Source organism: Notamacropus eugenii, chromosome 3 (genome assembly GCF_028372415.1).
Source record: "Notamacropus eugenii isolate mMacEug1 chromosome 3, mMacEug1.pri_v2, whole genome shotgun sequence".
Lineage (NCBI taxonomy): Eukaryota > Metazoa > Chordata > Mammalia > Diprotodontia > Macropodidae > Notamacropus > Notamacropus eugenii.
The window spans coordinates 148,369,646-148,388,169 of NC_092874.1; the positions used below are offsets into that span (position 1 = coordinate 148,369,646).

Consider the following 18,524-nt stretch of genomic DNA (forward strand, 5'->3'; position numbering starts at 1 on the left):
ACCCAATATATCATAATTTGGGGTTTTCTTGACAAAGATACTGGAATGGCTTGCCATTTTGTTCTCCAGCTCATTTTACAGATGAGGAAACTTAGGCAAATGGGATTCAGTGACTTGCCCAGGGTCACACAGATACTAAGTGTCTGAGGAAGATAAGTTTTCCTGACTCCATGTCCAACACTCTATCCACTATGCCACCCAGTTGCTCCCAATGCACACTTGTGAGTCTTGTGTTTGTGAAGCATTCTATTTGTGCAGAGGAAATAAATAGCTGTCCTATCACTGATTCTATACCTTACATCGAGTACCTTTCTACTTCTTCTTTTGGGGGAACCCTAGATATGAGTTAAAGTTAAGCTTTAAGTAACTGATTGCAGGGCATATTGGTAGAGGTGTAAAGGGCTGAAGAATGTGAGAAACATCTTAATTCTTCTCATTAGAAGTTGTGATATTTAAGGACTAAACTTGGTTCATGCGTATGGGTTTGCAGTTAAGAGGAACCCTTTGTAAAGAGGGAGAAGGCAAAGCACTCCGGCCCCTTGTGGTTCTATACAGCCTGTAGTTCAAGCACTTATGGTTCTCTGATCCCTAAGCATTGTGGTAAAGAAGTCTTGGGGGGAGTCCTTTTCATCCATACTCACAATATCAACATAAAAGGAAATGATGAGGAGTAACAACCAACATGGTTTCATCAAAAATAAGCCATACCCAATTAATTTAATTTCCTTTTTTAAATATTGAGTAACTAGGTTGATAGACAAAAAGAAAGTGTATATACTGTTTACCTAGATTTTAGAAAATAATCTGACAGTATCTCTTGTGCTGTCCCTGTGGGCAAAATAGTGAGATATACGCTAAGTGACAGAAATGTTAAAGTAGATTTAGAGCTGGCTAAAAACCTGATTGATCTATAAAGTAACCATTAATATATCCATGTTAACATTAAGGAAGGTCTCCAGGGGAGATTTCCACAGGTTCATCTTGGCCTTATTCTGGAGACTGGATATCAGATCTGTCACTGCCTTTCCATAAAGCTAGGAGAGATAGATAATGCTAATTTGTACTATCCTAATCATTTCAGTATACTTCCTTAAATCTGGTAGCCTTCCTTAAAACTCCAGTATCCTTTCTAAAATTCACAAAGTTGGGAAAGACAGTTAATGTCCTGGATGACGGAATGCGGAGATCTAAAAAAGATCTCAAAAGACTAGAACATAGGGCTAAGTATAAAGTCTCAAAACTGAGTTAAAAAAAATCACCTTTACTAGTACAAGATTACGGAGACAGAGCAATTCTTCTGAAAGGAAAAAAAACCTGGTAATTTTAGTGAGTTGTTCAACATGAGACAACAGCAAGATCTGTAGCCTCAACAGCTACTCTAGTCTAAGGCAGAATGACAAAACAATAAAGCTGTTTGCAGAAATCATATTCCTTTGTAATCTTTTACTGTTCAGATTACATTTAGAGGACTGTGGACAGTTTTGGATAGCAGACTTTAGGAAGGATATTGGAACGTCTAGAGAAGGGTGACATGGATTAATAAAGATCATGCAACTGGAAACTGGAGGAACTGGGAATATTTAGAAAGAAAAGTAAAAGAAGTCACACAGAATAGCTGTCTTCAAACTACTGAAGGTCTGTCATGTGGATAAGGGAACAGACTTTCTTCTTGGCTCAGAAGGCAGTTGTAGGAGAAATGGCAGAGAGGCAGATTTCACCTCAATGCAAGGACAACTTTTCTTATAATTTGGACTACCTTAAAAACAGAATGAGGAGCCACAGCAGGTAGTTTCTTCTTCACTAGAGGTCTTTAAGTGAAAGTTGGGTGATCACTTGTTGAAGTTATGGAGGATTTTTAAAAAATTTATTCATATATGGTTAGTCTCTTAGGTCTTTTCTAGTTCTGAAATTCTGCGATTCTATATGGATCTTCCTAAGGGACAGTGGTGTTTTTGATTAGTGAAGAGTTCAAAAGAATGCCACTTCTTTTCAATACTAGCATCTATTAATACTAGCTAATTAGTTAAACACCTATCTACAGGATTGGTAGTCTGTGCATGTCTCATTTCTTACCTAGCCTTAATCACTGAATGGGCTCTGCTTGTTAAGGACCTTTGCTTACAAAGGCCAAGATTCCCCACCCATCCAGGGTCACCTCTAGTCATCCTGATCCATATCTGGACCCAGATGATTTCAGTGGAGAAAGTGAGGCTGTTAACTTCACATGGACCTCTGTAATGTTAAAGTAAGGTTAATGATGGGGAGAGGGGGAAGAGTTTAAGATCTACCCTGCCCATTAATAGGCCTCAGATACCTTTAGCTAATTTCTAGTGAGGCATTGTCAGAGGGTCATGCCCTCCAGCTCTGAAAAGTGTATATATATATATATATATATATATATATATATATATATATATATATATATATATATATATATATATATATATATATATATATATATATACTCTGAGATGTGGTTTTACTTTGGAGTTTATTTTTTGGAAGAAGGTTCATGTGCCAGAGGAGACTCTGGCTAGCTGCTAAGGAGGCCTCTGGCTTTGAAAACTCAGATGTTGATGACAACTCTTTGGTAATGATGTATGTGTTGCCGGTGGTCAGACAACTGGAAGCCTTGTCTGTTGGTCTTTCTGTTTATAATTTCTGCTTGTATTTTCTCTGAAGTTCAAGATGCTAATTTTTCCCCCTGAACTAAGTGAATGATATGCTTGATTAAAGTAAATGGTTAACCTCTCAAAAGTTGCTTTCCTTTTAGAAAAGCAGATCTAAAAACCTGTACAGCAAGCCCTCCTGTGTATGCCGGGGTCCCTGCTGTTACATTTTCCCTCATTCAAATCCAATTCACTTGCATGTCATGGCATCAATGCCTGATCCTCTTTGAGAAGGAAGGACAAATAACATCACCACCACTAAACAAGACTATGCATGTTGTAATGCATGTGCAATCTATGTCCATGTAGTATGATGCTGTTATAAACAAATATATTTGGAGGGTAAAGTTTCCTCACATGTTCCCAACATCATTACTGACCATTAAAAACTGAGGTGAATATTTTAAAGCAGAGACAGTGTTACACTTCTTAAGAGCAGGGGTTATTTGTTGATTTGCCTTTTTTTAAAATCTCTTAGCACTAAGCAGAATGCCTGGCACATGGCAGGTATTTAATAAATACTTTTTGACATGACCTATGAGCAGTAAACCAGAATAAATCATGGTAATGTGTCAAATTCATAATTAAACCTTACTGAACAGCAAACCTAAATTGCTTTTCTTAAAATTACTGAACCAGAGCAATAAAAATATTATTATAATTATTTCAGTTTATATTAACAAATACACAGTCTCAGATTTTCAGCAAGTTTAATTATAAAAATCTTAAAGTATAATTTGCTAAAATATCAAGAAAACTTAATAAGACAAAAAATTTCTGCATGTAAACATTTCTTTCCTTCACCAAACTAAAATCCTAAATTTCATAAGCATATTTCATTCCTTTTTAAGAATTAATTAATTTATTTTTAGTTTTCAACATTCACTTCCACAAAATTTTGAGTTCTAAATTTTCTCCCCATCTCTCCACTCCTCCCACCCCAAGACAGTGTACACTCCGTTTAACCCTTCCCCCAATCTGCTCTCCCTTCTATTACATCTCTCCCTTCTCTCGTCTCCTTCCTCTCTTTTTTGTAGGGCAAGATAGATTTCCATACTCCATTGCCTGTATGTCTTATTTCCCAGTGGCATGTAAAAACAATTTTTAACATTCGCTTTTAAAACGGTGAGTTCCAACTTCTCTCCCTTCCTCCCTCCCCACCCATTCCCACTGAGAAGGCAAGCAATTTGATATAGGTTATACATGTGTAGTCATGCAAAACATTTCCACAGCAATCATGATGTGAAAGACTATTTCCCTCCATCCTATCCTGCCCCCCATTTTTTCTATTCTCTCTTTTGATCCTCTCCCTCCTCAAAACTGTTTACTTTCAATTACCCCCCTCCTCCCATTTGCCCTCCTTCTATCATCCCCATTCCCCCACTTATCCCCTTCCCCACTACTTTCCTGTAGTGTAAGATAGATTTTCATACCTAATTGAGTGTGCATGTTATTCCCGCCACAAGCCAAATCTGATGAGAATAAAGTTCACTCTTTCCCTTTCACTTCCCCCCCCTTCCCCTTCATTGAATAAACCTTTCCCTGCCTCTTTTATGGGAGAGATAATTTATCCCATTCTATTTCTCCCTTTTTCCTTCTCCCAGCCTGATGTCTTTCTTTTCTTTGCCTCATTAAAGGGGCCATGCCCTGGCTACTTCTTAAACAGGCCTATTCACTGAATGGGCATTACCTTACCCTAAATGAATTCCTGCAGAGACCTTGGCCCCTTTAGGCCAAGGTCTCCTAGTGCATCCTGGGTCATCTCCAGTCATTCTGATGAATATCTGGTCACTGGATTCAGATGGCTCTGGAGGAGAAGTGAGGCTGGTGACCTGCACAGCCCTCCCTCACTCAAAACAAAGTCAAGCAAGTCATGTCATCATTTCTCTGACGGCATGGTCTTCTTTGGCAACAAAGGACAAACACAACAACAACAACAACACTTCTCCCAATATATTCCTCTCACTCCTTAATTTTATTTTTTTGGATATCATCCCTTCATATTCAACTCACCTCATGCTCTCTGTCTATATGTATATAATCCCTCAAACTACCCAAATACTGAGAAAAGTCTCTAGTTACAAATATTATTTTTCCATGTAGGAATGTAAACAGCTCAACTTTAGTAAGTTTCTTATGATTTCTCTTTCCTGGTTAACTTTTCATGCTTGTCTTGATTCTTGTGTTTGAAAGTCAAATTTTCTTTTCAGCTCTGGTCTTTTCATCAAGAATGCTTGAAAGTCTTCTATTTCATCAAATGACCATTGACCTCCCTGAGGCATTATACTCAGTTTTGCTGGGTTGGTGATCCTTGGTTTTAATCCTAGCTCCTTTGATCACTAGAATATCATATTCCAAGCTCTCCAATCCCATAATGTAGAAGCTGCTAGATCTTGTGTTATCCTGATTGTGTTTCCACAATATTTGAATTGTTTCTTTCTAGCTTGCAATATCTTTTCCTTGACCTGGGAGCTCTGGAATTTGGCTACAATACTCCTAGGAATTTTTGGGATCTCTTTCAGGAAGCAATCAGTGGATTCTTTCAATATCCATTTTGCCCTCTAGTTCTACCTTATCAGGGCAGTTTTCCTTGATAATTTCTTGAAAGATAATATCTAGGTTCTTTTTTTTGATCATAGCTTTCAGGTAGCCCCATAATTTTTAATTGCCTTTCCTGAATCTATTTTCCAGGTCAGTTGTTTTTCCAATGAGATATTTTACATTGCTATTTTTTTCATTCCCTTGGTTTTGTTTTATAATCTCTTGATTGTTCATAAAGTCATTTGCTTCCATCTGCTCCATTCTAATCTTTAAGAAATTATTTTCTTCAGTGAGCTTTTGGACCTCCTTTTCCATCTTACCAGTTTTACTTGTTAAGGATTCTTCTTCTCATTGGCTTCTTGGCTCCCTTTTGCCATTTAGGTTAGTCTATTTTTTAAGGTGTTATTTTCTTCAGCATTTTTGAGGTCCCCTTTAGCAAGCAGTTGACTCAGTTTTCATGTTTTTCTTCCATCACTCTCATTTGTCTTCCCAATTTTTCCTCAACTTCTCTTACTTGAATTTCAAAATCCTTTTTGAGCTCTTTCATGGTGTGAGATCAATTCATACTTTCTTGGAGGTTTTGGATGTAGGAACTTTGACTTTGTTGTCTTCTGTTTGAATGTTTTGGTCTTCCTTGTCATCAAAGTAAGATTCTATGGTCTCATTCTTTTTCTGATTTTTGCTCATTTTCCCAGCCATGTACTTGTTTTTGAGCTTTGTCAAGGTTTTTTTTCTGTTTCCAGAGGGATAAGGGATGTACTGTCAGCTGTTTGATCCGCCACAGTCTATGGGCCTAGAGATCCAGAAACAGCTACTGCCTCTGCCCCTGCTGAAGCTATTGTGGGCTCCCCCATCCCCTTTCCCACCCTGGGGCTGGGGCTGGACCACTCTACTCTCTCACACAGATCTGACAGGTTTTTTCCACTGGTCTTCCAATTTGTCATCAGTGTTTGGGAGTTGTAAAGTGTGGAAACCCACCACAGGTGCAAAAAACTCAGTCTCTCTGAGGTCTGCTCAGGTTCTGACTGTGCCAGCTTGGCCCACAAGGGACTTCACTCTTCTCTCAGTATGGCACAATAAATACTTACTGTCTACCTTCCAGGCTGTCTTGGGCTGGAGATTTGCTTCACTCCACCATTCTGTGGGTTCTGCAGCTCCAAAATTTGTTTAAAGTAATTTTTTATAGGTATTTGGCTGGATTTGAGGGGAAAGCTGTAGCAAGTCCGTGCTTCTACTCAGGCATCTTAGCTTTGCCCCCTCCATGTTTCATTCTTTTAAGAACTAAGTTTATTTAAAAAAAAAAAAACTTGTTTTGATACTATTTCTAAAGAAAAAGTAGATACGTTGTGGTTTAAATGCTAAAAAGACAGAAAAAAGTTATATACAATTCAAATAGCAGCCTGTAGGAATTATTAGAAAAAAGTAAAATTCATCAATCAATCTAATATTTTCTGGCAATAAACAAAATTTCACAAAAATAAATTGTTTTTGGCCCTGACCTTTGATTTCATTGGTATTGGGAGGAGCCAGGGAAGAACTTCCTTTACCAATCCAAATTAGCTTAGTAAATCTGCTCTTAAACTTGAAACTTAGAACAAAACTCTGTAAAGTAACTGGAGGATTTCTGTAAAATGAGAATAAGAAGAGCACTCATCTTGTCAGGTTATTCTGAGGACAAATGAGAAAATTTGGTGAGTGTTTTGCAAATCTTAAAGCACTAAATAAATGTTAGCTATGGTAATAATCACTATCACATTATACTAAGAATATGAAAACAGTAACATTTAATGTGCCATACACTCTCTTTAATTTTTTTTAATGTATATTTATGCTGTACTAGATTACAATCTAAGTGAGATAATGGCAGATGAGACTCTTAATGGATAAACAAGTGTTCACCTATTATGACTTATTAGCTGAAGGGTCTGCACAAAGTCAAGTGGACATTGAGCAATTAACATGTCTACAGGGTTGCATAATCATTATTTCACTTTGCACTGACTGCAACCAAGTTAAGTGTAACTGAAATATGTTTGGAAATAATTTTAGATTTATTTTTAAGATTGCTATGTACTTTTTACATGTTATCTTTGAATCTAAATTTTAATTACTCTAATCTAGGCAAAGTATTTGGGTGATATTTCATGAAAGAAGCGAATTGTGGGAAAAAAATCTTTTAAAAGAAAAATAAAAAAAATCAATAAATATTCACCCATTCCCTTACAGAAAATACTTGAATTCATGGAAAGATTTAAATTTCCTTAGAGTATAATAATTTTACATGCTAATCATTCTTATTAATAGAGTTACAAATACATAACTCTTCACTACATGCTTTCTTGCCACACATCATTCTATCTGATCTGATGCCTATCATTAAATAAAGTCACCTCTTGCCCACAGTCCCTAGCACCATGTGCATCTAACTCAATCTGGTTGATATATCTTTTAATAGTTGGGAACAGAAGACAATCAGTTGCTAGAGGACTACTTTTCTAAGGACCACATTTAGCTCTAAGCTCTGATTCTTTTGCTATAGTAGGTCTTCAGGAACATGCTAAATATGGTTGTGGCTTTCATTTCATTTGTAGTAGTAATAGAAATAAAGTGACCTCTTTTTTTGGTGGGAAGAGGAGTAAGGGTGAAGGTGGAATAATCTTTAATTTTTAAACACCTTTGACAAATTCCCTGACTGCTATCACCATCAACCCATCAAATCTCCCCTTTCAAGTTCACTGAAGGGATTTCTATCCGGATACAAGAACTGTGGAAACTCAAGACTTCCCTTACTTAAACATTACCCTCTTAGACACTATTACCAAAGACCCTCCCCTCTCCCAGTCAAATCAACTCAGGGGATCACCATCTGAAATACCACCAACACAGCTATTTATAATTCAAAATTCTAAATAGAATTTGGAGGCCAATTTACTGCATAAGCTCCTTCATACTTAGTGCTCCCCCAGTCTATGGCTAGCAAATTTCAATCTTCTGCACTTCCCAGCCTCGTCCTATTTAGTCTGCACAAAACCAAGTAGGCATTAGAAAATGAACAGATCCACATGATCACCAAAAATCACTTTGTCCTCTGGAATGCTCTTCTATTATTCCAGGAGTCTACTTCACTCTAGATCTCTTCCTGTCATACTCTTTCTATCTTCTGACATTCAGGTTTTCTCCTAAAAATATTTCATCCCTTTCCTTCAGTGTGTTAGAGACTCCTTTTCTCATGCTCCTCTAACACAATGAGACAAGAAGAGGAATTGATATATTCTATACAATATTATCACCTCCAGTCTCCATCTCTCTCCTGCCCTCCCATTTGTCTTTCTCACTCTGCCCATATCCTTGTTCCTGTCATCTACCAATCTCCAACTCTTCTTTCCTTCTCCTTCTTCCAAGGTAATACAGCTTTTTTTCTTGTCCAGGGTCACATAGCTAGAAAGAATTTAAGGTCAAATTTGAACTCAGGTCCTCCTGACTGCAGGGTCGGTGCTCTATCCATTGTTCCACCTAGCTGCCCCCTCTCCTTCCTTTCTCAATAAATTTAATACCTGACTTATAGTTTTCTCATTTCATACTTTACCCTTATCCTTGGTGACTTTAATGTCACTTTTATGTCTCTTTGAATACCCTGGTTCCTCAGTTCATCACCCTCCTTAACTATCATGACCTTCATTTCCATTGTACCTCAGTAAACTGTAGGGGTACTCAAAGCTCAGAATGCTCCATTATCCCAAATTATTCTACATCCCTGATCTTAAAACTCTGAAATTCCATCTCTGATCATATTTCTGATCTTGTTCCTCCCACCTCCAATCTCTTCTACTACCTCACTCTTCCTTAACCTGTTATTATTTCTCCTTAACTTGGCATTTAATGTGGTTTCTGATGGCTTGCTATTGTCACTGGAGCACTTACTTTTCAGATACTTTGACCACTTATCTTCTGGGGAGTGGTTCTTGTTTTTATATATCTGTACCAATGTCTTATCTATTTATGCATCTTTCTACACATCTAGCTATCTATCTTAGCAGATATTTATCAGAAATTTCCTAAAAAAGATTGTTTTCTAGTTAACTTTTCCATACTTTTATCTGCTTTGCTTCTGTATAAAAACTTCTCAATTTTATGTAACCATAATTGTTTTGTGAATGCAGTAACAAAGCATTTATTAAATATTTACCATGTCCAAAGTATTGTGCTAAATGCTAGGAGCACACATTCTTTTTTTTTTTGATTTATTGTTTTATTTTTTCTTTTAAAAAATTAATTTATTTGTTTTCAGTTTTCTACAATCACTTCCATAAGTCTTAGATTTTCTCCCATTCCTTCTCCTCTCCCTCCCTGAGATGACATGCAATCTTATATGGGTTCTACACATACATTCTTATTAAATACATTTTCACCTTAGTCATGTTTCAAAGAAGTAAAATGAATGCAAGAAACCATGAGAAAAACCAAATCAAAACAAAATATGACATAAGAGAAAATATTCTGCTTCATTCTGCAATCCAATTCCATAGTCCTTTTTCTGGGCGTGGAAGGCATTTTGCCTCAAAGTCCATTGGGAATATTTTAGATCCTTGCATAGCTATGAAGGGCTAAGTCTACCAGAAAAATCCCTTGCACACTGTGGCTGTTACAGTATACAATGTTCTCCTGGTTCTGCTCCTTTCACTCAGCATCAGTTCATATAAGTCCTTCCAGGTCTCTCTGAAGTCTTCCTGTTCATCATTTCTTATAGCACAATAGTATTCCATTGCATTCATATACCGCAACTTGTTCAGTCATTCCCCAATTGATGGGCATCCCCTCAATTTCCAGTTCTTGGACACCACTATAAATATTTTTGTACATGTAGGACCCTTTCCCATTTTTATGATATCTTTGGGATACAGTCCTAGAAGCAATATTGCTGGGTATGCACATTTTTGTAGCCCTTTGGGCATAGTTCCAAACTGCTCTCCAGAATGGCTGGATCAGCTCACAGCACGGAGCTCACATTCTAATGGGGGAGGTGACACATAAGGAAGGTTTCAGGCAGAATTCAGAAGGAAAGGTCCCATGGTCTTTAGGATTCAATGGCAAAGCAGATGGTAATATCTCTTCTTTAATGTCAATACCACTGATAAAATATCATTTTTGATGCTAAGCCATTTGACAATACCACATATTTAGGTGGCAAGAACTTCTTTTGGGGGTTTTCAATAGATATAGTTGTAGCACTTATAAACACAGTGGTACGGTTGCATGTTCCCAGGATAGTGGTTATGGACGCTGACCAGAAGCACAGCTCTTGGGTTCAGGGTCTTGGGCTGTCTCTATCATTTTATTTCCTTGGATCCTTGGATCTTCTTTATCCCTTAATCCCTTGTTTGTTGAAAGATTCCTCCCCTGTCCATAGTTATGAGAGGCATCTCCTTTTACTTCTCCTCAAATTTGTTTATACGGCCATTTGATCCAGGAATTCATATATTCATATATGAATTCATATATCAATTTGTTGATTTAAGCCTAATTTCTCCTAGACTTTCTGTTTTCCTATGAGTCTGAGCTCAATGATGAGTTCTTTGGTTTGCTGAACACTATTTTACTATGTTCAATTGCTTCTGGATCCTATATACCTAATCTGCTCCATTGATTGGTTTTTTCTATTTTTAACCTGTACTAAAAGAATTTTTATTATTAATGCTTTGTAATATAGTTTGAGATCTGTTACTGCTTCATTGTGCATGTATATCCTTTTCCTCTTTCCTTGATGTCTTTGGGGTATAGCCTAATAGTGGTATTCCTGAGTTAAAAGGTATACTACACAATTTAATGGCTTTTTGGAAATAGTTCTACATTGCTTTCCAGATAGCTAGATTAATTCATACATCCAGAAGCAAAATATTGGTGTATTTGTTTTCCCTGAAGCCCCCTGAACATGAGTCATTTTTCTTTTGCTAAAATGCAATTTAATGGGCCTTCAGCAGAACCTCAAGGTTGCTTTAATTTGCATTTCTGTTAATATTAAGGATTAGGCGTATTTATTTTCCTCATAGGTTTGCTGAAAGTTTGGGTTTCTTCCCTTGAAAGGTGTTTTTTCATATTCTCTATTTATCAATTAAAGAATAGCTCTCATTCTTAGAATTTGACTCATAAACACCTGCCACAAAGATTTTTCCCAGTTAACTGTTTTTCTTCTAATTTCAACTGTTTACTTTGTTTGTACAAAAACTTTAAATTCTGTGTAATCAAAATTATTCATTTGTTTCTTCTGTGATCTTTTCAGTTCCTTGTTGAGTCTTGAACCCTTCTCCTACACAAAGATGTAAAAGGAAATTTTCTCCTTGATCTTCAAATTTTTTTATGATGTGATCTCTTATTTCTAAGTCTTATCTTCATACATGGTATAAGACATTGGTCTGTTAAACCTAATTTTTGCCCAATTGCTTTTCAGTTTTCTCAGCAGCTTCTAGAGAACAGTATATCCTTGTGTCAGTGCTGGGTTTGGGGGTTTTATCAAAAAATATGCTTCTGTGTTCATTTGCTTCTATATGTTAAATACCTAAACTATTTCACTGACTGACCTCAGACAGTCAATAATCATTTATTAAACACTTGCTATGTGTCAGGCATAATACAAAGTATTATGAAAACCAACAAGGTAACTGGGTAATATGCTTGTCTTCTGTCATGAATTAAGAATTTATGGGTCAAGCAGGATTTTTTTTCAGAAATGTAGTTTGTTTGGGGCTCAGGTGAGGCAGTTATCACAGAGAGTGGGGCTGGGAAGGGAGGAAGGTTTCCTGATCCTGCTTTCTATGCAAACTGGCCTCACATTGTTGTAAATGCAGCAATAGAAAAATGGTCTCCTCTGATAAGCAGTGAGCAGAAAGGCCCCAGGACTATTTCCCATAAATACTCTGCATCACATTATTGACACATTTATACACACATTCAAAACAATTTTGCATTATATAAATGCATGATGCTTGTATTAGCATTTTTGTACTGAAGGACTGGAAAAGGAATGTGACAAGACTGTATATTGGCACCCTTCTTATTTTACTTATATTCATCATGAGAAATGCAAGGCTGAATGAATCAAAAGTCAGAATTAAGGTTTTCAGGAGAAACAGCAACAGTCTCAGATACTATAGATGATACCACTCTGATGGCAAGTGAAGAGGAATTAAGAAGCCTCTTGAGGAGAGTGAAAGAAGAGAGTGTAAAAGCTGGCTTGAAGCTTAATATCAAAAAAACTAAAATCTTGACAACTGGCCCCATCACTTCCTGGAAAATAGAGGGAGAAAAAGTGGAAGCGTTGTTACATTTTATATACTTGGGTTCAAAGATCACTGCAGACAGTGATTGCAACCATGAAATTAAGACACGTGTTCCTTAGAAGGAAAGTTACGGCAAATTTGGACAGCATACTGAAAAGCAGAGATATCACCTTGTTGACAAAGATTTGTATAGTCAAAACTCTGATTTTTCCAGTAATAATGTATGGCTGTGAGAGTTGAACTATAAGGAATACTGAGCACTGTAGAATCAATGCTTTCAAATTGTGGTGCTAGAAAAGACTTTTGAGAGTCCCTTGGACATCAAGGAGATCAAATCAGTCAATATGTAAGGAAATTAACACAGGCTATTCATTAAAAGTTCAAATACTGAAGCTGAGGATGAAAAACCATGGCTACATAATGAGAAGATGAGACTTATTGTAAAAGATTAAAAGCAAAAGGGAATGGCAGAGGATGAGATGGATAGATAATGTCATGGAAATAATGAACATTGCACAGAACTTGGACAGATTTCAAAAGTTAGTGGAGGACAGAAAGGCCTGGAGTACTATGGTCCATGGGGTCACAAAGAGTCAGACACAACTGAATGACTGAACAGCTATGACAATGAAGGATTAGTTCCAGATATGAACTCTATGTCATACTGTGTAGTTAGCTGTATGAGCCTCAACACAGAAACCATGCTTTTTATATATTAGAACAGACCCTTAGCTTTACAGTGGCTTTAATGATTAACATTTTTAGCTTATTCATTTAAATAATAATTAGCTTTAAAACAGAGCTTGTTACAAAAGCACAGGTGTATCTGACAGCAGCTTTCATTATATTATTGAGGTTAAATTTAGAGCAATATGAAAACGAAATGTCACCCATATTAATGAGAAAAATGATCTATTTTAGCTAAAGTAAATTATTTTGTAATTTAATGAGGTAATATCTGTTATTAGTTATGCATGGCAAAAGAGAAAATCAGGGGAGAAGTATGCAGTAGCTAGTGGTTGAGTTTTTCCTGTATACAAATTTTGAGTATTTAATGGAAGCCCTTAGCTCAGACAAGAGAGGAGCTATTGCACTCATGAATAAAGCACTAGTAAAACAGACTTTTCTATTCCTTATTTCTGGTTCCGTGTAACTGCATGCTGCTATATAGTTGAAATTCACACCTCTTTCTCCCTTTCTGTGCAGAGGCAAAGGGTGAAAGTAATGGAGTTACCAAATATATGGTGACAATTGGAATATTAAAAACATAGGTTGAATAAGATCTACAGAATAATGGTATGTGATAAACTCAAAGCATATTTAGAGTCCCTTTCCAGGTAGAGTCCTTTTCATTTTTTTCTCAAGATACTCTATTTTTGAAACTGCCATCATGTTCAATCTTGTTCCTGGCTATATTTCCAAGACAGAAAAAGAGTCGTATAAAGGTATCCTTTATGTGGCAGACCTTTGATTTTATTGATTTTATCTGTATAGGGAAGATACTCCCTTGACTAATGCAAAGTAACTGATCAAGTAGCAGATTAGCAAGGGATCTGATAGTTTATAGTCTTAGAAAGTTGCCTAGGGCACTGAGAGATTAAGTTGATTTGCCCAAGGTCTCACAGCCAAGTATGTATCAGGCAGGATTTGAACCCAAGTTTTCCTGACTTAGAAGCTGGATCTCTATCCACTAAGGCAGCTGTCTTTATCCATGCTGAAGAAATTGTAGAATGATTTATCAGGAAATACTCAAAGGAATATTTAAATCTAGAATATATCTTCTAAAACTTTAAGACCTACCCTCTTACTTACAGTATGTTTTAAAAAAAGTATGAGATTTGAACGTATAGTACTGTACCAGTGAAGAGATAAAAAGTGCCTTTTGAACCACCTGGGATGTTCTTCCCTTGCTAAGTGTTAACAACAAAGCATTGGGAGCTGTCTAGTTCACCAATGACTGTCATTCCACCCTCCCCCTTTTTTTCCTTCCATATTTATCCTTGTAAATCAAAGACAGGACCTTGAGCCTTCAATAAGCTAGTTGCTGAAACATCCCAATATGTGACTAAGTCTCCTTTCTTTAAAAAAATCTCTAGGGTAGGAAATTCTATAGTTTCAACTATAAAAATAACAGAGTGTTTAGCCATTGTGATTAAAAAGTTATTTCTACCTAGGTTCCTCTGCTGTAACCTATGCCTATTTTTTCCTCTCCCCCCAACCTACAAATGGAAAAGTGCTACTAATATATCACTCAGATGATGCCAGATTTCAGATGTATCCACCTTAATGATAAAGAGGCAGAATACATATTGACCTAAAATTGATGATGGTGACAGTCAGTATGTCATAGTGAATAAAGTGCTAGACATGGAGTTAGGAAGACTCTCATTCTTCTCCTGCCCCTCACATGTACCTGTTAGATAACAATAAAAAGGTTACTTATCCTTTCTGAGCCTCAGTTTTCACATCTCTAAAACAGGACTGTAGCATCTATAGTATTTACCTCATATGGTTGTTGTAAGGCTCAAATGAGATAACATATACAAACACCTCACATATTTTACAGTATTGCATAAATGTCCAGTATGATGAGGATGAGCAGGATGATACTGATGATGAAATTAGATCAAAACCATAAAACAAACAGCCAAGAGATGGCAACATAGGAAGGCTAAGTGACCAAGTCATTGAAAACTATAGTCCCTCTAATTTAAAACCTAAAATTGCTTCCTGGAGTTAGAAGTGACTTAAAACTCCTGATACTAACTCAAGTTATAAGCACAAAAGCTTAGCAAAAATCACAAAATCAGCGTAAAGAAGGTGAGGTTTCCTAAAATATCATGCTAAATTTCGATACAGAAGAAAGATTGTCTTTGGTATGGTAGTTTGATTTTGAACATCTAGCTTTTCCTAAAATCTAAATCCATTTGTACCTCCTTTAAAGGTATTATAATTTAGTTCAAAAAGAGATGAAGTGATATAAAGCTTTATTAATTACATAAGATTACTAGCAATAAATTAAACTTAGTCATTCTGAAGAAAACTCACTGATATTTAAACTTTAGGAGTTTGCTGCTTGCTGATCTGCTAGCTGATCAGTTACTTTGCATTAGTCAAGGGAGTATCTTCCCTATACAAATAAAATCAATAAAATCAAAGGTCTGCCACATAAAGGATACCTTTATACGACTTTTTTTTTCTATCTTGGAAATATAGCCAGGAACAGGATTGAACATGATGGCAGTTTCAAAAATAGAGAGTATCTTGAGAAAAAAAATGAAGAAAAGGCCTCTACCTGGAAAGGGACTCTAAATATGCTTTGAGTTTATCAAATACCATTATTCTATAGATCTTATTCAACCTATGCTTTTAATATTCCAATTGTCACCATATACTTGGTAACTCCATTACCTTCACCCTCATTCATGCAGAGAAAGGAACATGCAAAAAACTCCAGAAAAAAACCCAAACAACCAAATTTATCTACCACATTGAGCCAAATGTTGGATGTCAATATTTATCTTGTCACTTTCATGTTTTGAAAATTGTAGTTATCAAATATACAATAATAGCAGGGAAAACTCACAGAACAAAAAGGAATTAACATTCTAAAAATAGTTCTTGCTTAAATTATCGATAGTTTAATGACAATATTCTTCTTTAGTTATAACTAATGTTAACACTGCAAGGGGGAAAGCTAGCAGATGATTCTAGCAAAGGAGACTGTTAATATCCAAATTATACATACCTCAATACTATTCACATCAATATAGTTACTCTTCCTCCCCTTCAGCAATGCTAGGATTTGTTTAGAAATTGGTTACTAGGACACAAGCTAAAATATTATATGGAAATGTCAATAGAACAGATTCTTTTCCATTTCACAATACATATTTTTATTCAGGTTTTTCAGAAGACAATCTCTCTCTCTCTCTCTCTCTCTCTCTCTCTCTCTCTCTCTCTCTCTCTCTCTCTCTCTCTCTCTCATCTCTCTCATCATATAGTCTAGCAGCTTTTTAATACTTCCCACAATCCTGATATTATAAGATAGAATAAAGAAAAACATTTTAAGGAGACATCAATTGTTTTGGAAAAATTTTAGTCCTTAAAAAACAAGCGAACGCTTTCACTTAATTGTTGAACTTTAAATATGAACTTTATTCTATGTGACAAATATGGATATTGAATGTGAAATGAACATTAAATCACATCATTGAGTTCCCTACTTCTATGTACAGTTGTTGCACTTAAAACATTCTGTTTTTAAGCATTCTATTCTTAATGACTAAGACAATGTCTGGCACATAGTAGGTGCTTAATAAATACTTATTTGATTGTCTGATTAAACATCTCCACAATAGATGATTAAAACATGATTATTAAGTTTCCCAGTTTTAACTTGGAGTATTCATCAGGACATTCTACCTACTCCTTAATCTACAGCAGAATACCCTTTACTTGATTATTTAACCATGGCAACACATGTAACAGAGAAAAATACAAAATGTTCCTCAGTCTTGTGGCTCATCCCACTCCTTCAGGAACAGTGCAAGAAGATGAGGCAAAAGGTATTAGGCATCACAGTTTTTAGGTAGTTTAGAAGACTTCAAGTTAGCTGTGCCTATACTAAACTGGAGATCCTGGTCCAAAGACCAGTAAGGGGATATACTAATGAAGAAATGGAATTATATGAAATGTGACATTCTTACAGTAAATTAAACTAGAGAAAAACTGATGCTAAATGGAAGGATGGCTAACATCTCCTTGAAAAGGCAAAGAATGGAATTGGAAGAGTTAGTTTTCAAAGATATTATGGCAAAAAAAGATATTATGTTCATCTTGTATCCAGCACCTATGACAGGTATATTTAAAAAGACTACCATGATCAATAAAGTATATTCACATATTTTAAAAGACCACCATGAAAGTTAGTTTCATCTTTCGCTCTGATATCTGTTGTAGAGGATAAGGAAGTTAAGTGATTCTATTAAAAATTCAATAAAACCTTCCAAAATAAAGCAACACATACTTTAATTGTGTCATCAATACAAAAGTGAAAACAGGTAAGGTTAGGGGAAAATATGTTGGAAACTATGAATCAAGAATAAAAAACGAGAGAGACCAAAGACTTGGATATTTCACAGAAGCTTCAGGTCTATGTAAACATTTTTTTCAAGAAAAGAATTTGAAGGTTCAAGACATGCAAGATTAATTTCTAATAACCTCTCAAAATGAAACAGGTTATAACTTAAAAGGCAGGAAATGACTTATTATTGATGTAAAATGCACTCCCAAATCAGTTGTCTGTGTACATTCAGATCACCAACTTTTTAGAATAAAGATTAAAATTAATTCAAAACTAGAATAATTCAGATGTGAAAAGCACATAGAATATAATTAAAACAACTCCACCCTAACCTATTTAAAAAATGAGAAATCTTGGTGAGAGACCCAAATAAGCAAAATAATGCTGAGGGCATTTAAAGATAAAACTGGAAGAATAACAAAAAGAAAAACCAGAAAAGACTGGCACTGGTTCTTTTTAAAATCAAACTTTGTTTTTCACCATTAAAGACAGTGAATGCTTCACAGTTGGATACTAAAATCACAATCCTGGATGTGTTTTTGAAATAGAAATGACACCAAAGAAACAAAATTGAGAAAAATAGATGGAACAGACAAATTAATTAGCAAACATTTATCAAGTATATGCAAAGAGGTCTGTGTAGGAAGGGACATGGTTTTGATGACATTGAGAGACCAACTCTCAAGGTATTTGAATGTAGAGAAGATTTACAACTAACAAAAGGAGAACAAAGAACCCCAGTAACCACTAACCCATTTACCTACTTACATATTTATATTTTAAAAATTTATGAGAATAACCTATAAATATATCCTTGAAGAGAGTAATAAAATGGGATAAGCAGGGATGTCTATAAGCATTATTTCACAGCATAGAAAGGCTATATCTTTACCATCATATAATGACTGAAAATTGTAGAAGATACAAGATCAAACTATGCTAGTTATTTGCTGA

At 35.7% G+C, this 18,524-nt stretch overlaps 1 protein-coding gene and 1 long non-coding RNA gene across 3 annotated transcripts in view; one reads left to right on the plus strand and one right to left on the minus strand.

Annotated features, from left to right (window-relative positions):
• LOC140533404 (uncharacterized) overlaps window positions 1–18,524 on the plus strand; it is a 116,891-nt gene that overhangs the window by 75,797 nt on the left and 22,570 nt on the right. The gene's annotated exons all lie outside the window — the stretch shown is intronic.
• PRKAR2B (protein kinase cAMP-dependent type II regulatory subunit beta) overlaps window positions 1–18,524 on the minus strand; it is a 147,468-nt gene that overhangs the window by 50,865 nt on the left and 78,079 nt on the right. The gene's annotated exons all lie outside the window — the stretch shown is intronic.